General features: G+C 63.0%; 1 long non-coding RNA gene across 1 annotated transcript; it reads right to left on the bottom strand.

Moving 5' to 3' along the window:
* Positions 1-1,142: 1,142 nt before the first annotated feature.
* On the bottom strand, positions 1,143-2,888 carry LOC142028710 (uncharacterized). The gene is made up of 3 exons (XR_012649668.1): positions 2,789-2,888; positions 1,713-1,835; positions 1,143-1,177 (listed from the first exon to the last, which is right to left on the bottom strand). It is a non-coding gene; the product is annotated as an uncharacterized LOC142028710 (long non-coding RNA).
* Between the last annotated feature and the right edge of the window lie 446 nt (positions 2,889-3,334).

Consider the following 3,334-nt stretch of genomic DNA (forward strand, 5'->3'; position numbering starts at 1 on the left):
CTCTGTCCTCACCTTGCATTTGCAGAAGGTGACCCAGGCAGACCCCTGCCCAGCGGCGGGACGTGGCCAGGGATTCGGTAGTCAGAGGTCCCAGCAGCCCCACCAAGAAGCCAAACTGCTTGCAAGCGCATCCTCTCTGCAGGGGCAAGAGGCGGCAAAAGGGTCGCAGGGAGACCCGGTGCCCGCTCACCTCTCCCGGCCATGCTGCCCGGAGCAGGGATCGGGCAGAGGAGAGGGCAGGGGTGCTGCCCTGCCACTCCGCAAGACCTGAAACCCAGCGCCCAGCCAAGCAGGGCTCTCTTCTGGGAGAGGCATGGGGCACACAGGAGCTCCCTACTCACCGTGACCTCGAATCGCTCCTCGCAGTCACCCAGCAGCTGGGCGCAGACCTGCAAGGCCCTCTCCCGCTCCCACGCTTTGGCCGAGGTGAGCCAGCACTGCAGGACCTGGCGCAGGGGGTTATCCTGTCTCATGACGAGCATCTTTCTCTCCCCGACATCCCTCCGTCTCCCTCCTCTGGACCCTTCCTCGACAGCCTGCCCTGCGGCTCGGCACGGCCCCCAGACCCACCGAGCACTGGCAGTGCTGCCTTCGCAGCCCCGCTCTCTAAGCCCCCCCAAATCTCCGCCCCAGCTTCGGAGCGACTCTTTCCCCATCACCCCATGGCTGCTCACATGGACCACATCCTTGAAGAAGGTAGAGGTCACCTCCGCCTCGAGAAGGACTGCTAAAATCCGGCCCAGACCTTCCAAGCACAGCGTGTGCAGGGTCTGAAAGCAAGACAAGGAGGACTGAGGTTTGGCACCACGGGGGGCTGCCAGGGCACGCTGAGGGGGGATCCTGGCCAAGAGGTGGGCAGCGCCAGGATGGCGGGTACCTGTATGTTCCCAGTTTGCCTCGCTATCTTCCCTCTCCCTTCCATCTCCTCCTTGGAAGGAAAGGACAAGATGGTGTGGCAGCACTCAGCCAGCAGGCTGCAACTTTTCTTCCTGCTCAAAGATGGCTTCAGCCTCCTGGCCAGAGAAAAAAAAGGAAGAGAAAAACAACAGGTCACAGGGCTCCGGGTGGGGAAACAGAGTGAGTCCGAGGGTCCGGGCCGTGGACCTTACCTCAACTGCACCAGACCGAGAAACACTTGGGCCGCCGTGGAGTCCCAGGGCTCCTCCATTGTCTCTTCCTGCAAGTTCAAGAGACACACACAAAGTGGGCGGTGGGGACAGGCTTTTTGCGGGGGACAGGCTCTGCTGCCAGACCTGCGTAGAAACACTTGCACGCTTCTACTGGCGGGGCTGGTCGTGTTTTGTGGGGCCAGAGCAGACAGGCAGCACATGTATATCCCACGCTGAGCGGCTGCGGGCGTTGGCGCTGAGCAGCTCCTTGAGGAAATCCAGAACTGCCCTCATCACCTGCCGTGGCTTCCCACCCGTGAGACCTCTCCCCGTGTCTGACAGGGCTGGACATGGCCCTGGGCACCAGGGCAGAGCTCCTCAGGCACACCAGAGCCCCAGGGAGATGGCAGAGCATCCCTTCCACAGGAGAGAAGCCCCAGTGCCTCTTGGCTCCCTCCTGGGTTGCTCTTCTCTTGCCTGAAAGAAGCCTCAGGGCTCCTCTGCTCTCCCTGTTCCTTCAGTAAAGGCTCCCTAGCTCCTCTGGCACCCAGCAGCTCCCCAACACCTTGCGGTACTTGCACAGACCCCACGGCCATGCCTGACCTTGGTCGCCCAGAAAGTGTCTTGGTACAGGAGGAGCTGATCCCAGGCGTATTCCCGGTGCTGCTCCTCGCGCAGGAGGACGCCAATCATGGCAGCCACCGCCCTGAGGGCAGCTTGCTTGTCCTGGAGAGGGAAGGGAGGGCTGAAGATCTGCCGAGCGCTCAGCAACCCCTGCCCACGAGTCCTACCCCTCCCAGAGAGAAGGGCTCACTCCGGAGGACGAAAAGCAATTCCCCGTGCTGGCACCCAACGCCCCGCTGCTAAAAGGTCCCAGGATTTGGCTGCTTCTTGTCAGCCAAATACTACCAGCCCTGGGCATGGTACTGGCAGACTCCTGGCCTGGGGGGGGGGCTTTCTCAGTCCCTGGGCTGGAAAGGCAGCTGCCCTCACCTCTTCCTCCTCGCAGCCCAGCCAGTTTTGCACCACGTAGCAATAGAGGGGGTAAACGTGTTTGCAGAGCTGCGCTTCCCCGACGCGAGGGAAGGGGCATTTGTCCCAGGAGCAGAAGTAAGTCTTCACCCCTTCCGACCATTGCTCCAGAACTGCACCAAAAGAAGGGAAAAAGGGGCACGTGGGCGCCTGCGGCGGGAAGGGTACCTCGCACTCTCACCCAAGCCTGCTTTCAGCACAGCCCCCAGCTTGCCAGCTTTTGGCTTGAGGCCACATCTGGATTCAGGGGCGCAAACCCTGCGCTCGAGGTGTCTGCACTCTTTCTCTTCTCCTCCCCACCACAGCTTCTCCTCCTCACGTGCCTGTTCCCCTCCAGCCTATACCCGCTGCATCCCTCGCCCTCCCCTGCCCAAATATTTGCCCTTCAGCACAGGCACGTGAAGCCGGTCGAAAGGCTCAGGACCAGGCAGCCCAAAGGCACCCCTGAGTTCCTCTGTGCAGGTACCCAGCGTCTCCACGTCCTGCCCACCAGAAACCTCTGACGCTTCACCCGCCGTTCCTACATGCTCACGGCGGTTTGGCATTGCCGAAATAGCGAGGTCGGGCTCGGACGCGCCGAGATCGGAGCGAGCCAGCCCGTACCCTTCCCCTGCCTTCAGGGCCACGGCTGAGGGTCCGACACTCACCACCGCAGACGGCACGCCGGACCGGTCCGCTCCCCACTCGGCTCAGGACGGCGCGGAGGGCGAGCAGCGTCATTCCGGCAAAAGGGATGCATCGCAGGGCTGCAGAGAGGGCAGGGCAGAGGGCTAGAGCGTGGACGCAGTCAGCCGGAGCCGTGGGGGGGCCTGGGGTCCAGCCCTCAACGGCACTGCCCAGCAGGAGGGCCAGGAGTGTTGGGATGGGGGGGACGTGCTGCAGGGCCAGGGGGACATGAGTGATATCTGAGGGATGGGGGAGGCCCCCGACAATGGGGAGGGCTCCTGCTTTCCTGAGAGGGAGCAGGGAAGGGCTTTGGCGGGCATGGGGAGGATGGTGTGGGGCAGAGCCCCTGAAGGTTTGGTCCCTGACACGTTCCTGCCCTCAGAGCACCACGATTGAGGCTGTGAGGCAGAGCTCCCGCTCAGCCCCAGCCCTGGCAATGGAGCCTGGCAAGGAGGCACCGCAAGCCCATAGCCCTCCGGTTCGGGACACAGCATCTGGGAGGGGAAGGATCCCTCTCCCGGTTATCA

Source organism: Buteo buteo, chromosome 2 (assembly GCF_964188355.1).
Source record: "Buteo buteo chromosome 2, bButBut1.hap1.1, whole genome shotgun sequence".
NCBI classification, from domain to species: domain Eukaryota; kingdom Metazoa; phylum Chordata; class Aves; order Accipitriformes; family Accipitridae; genus Buteo; species Buteo buteo.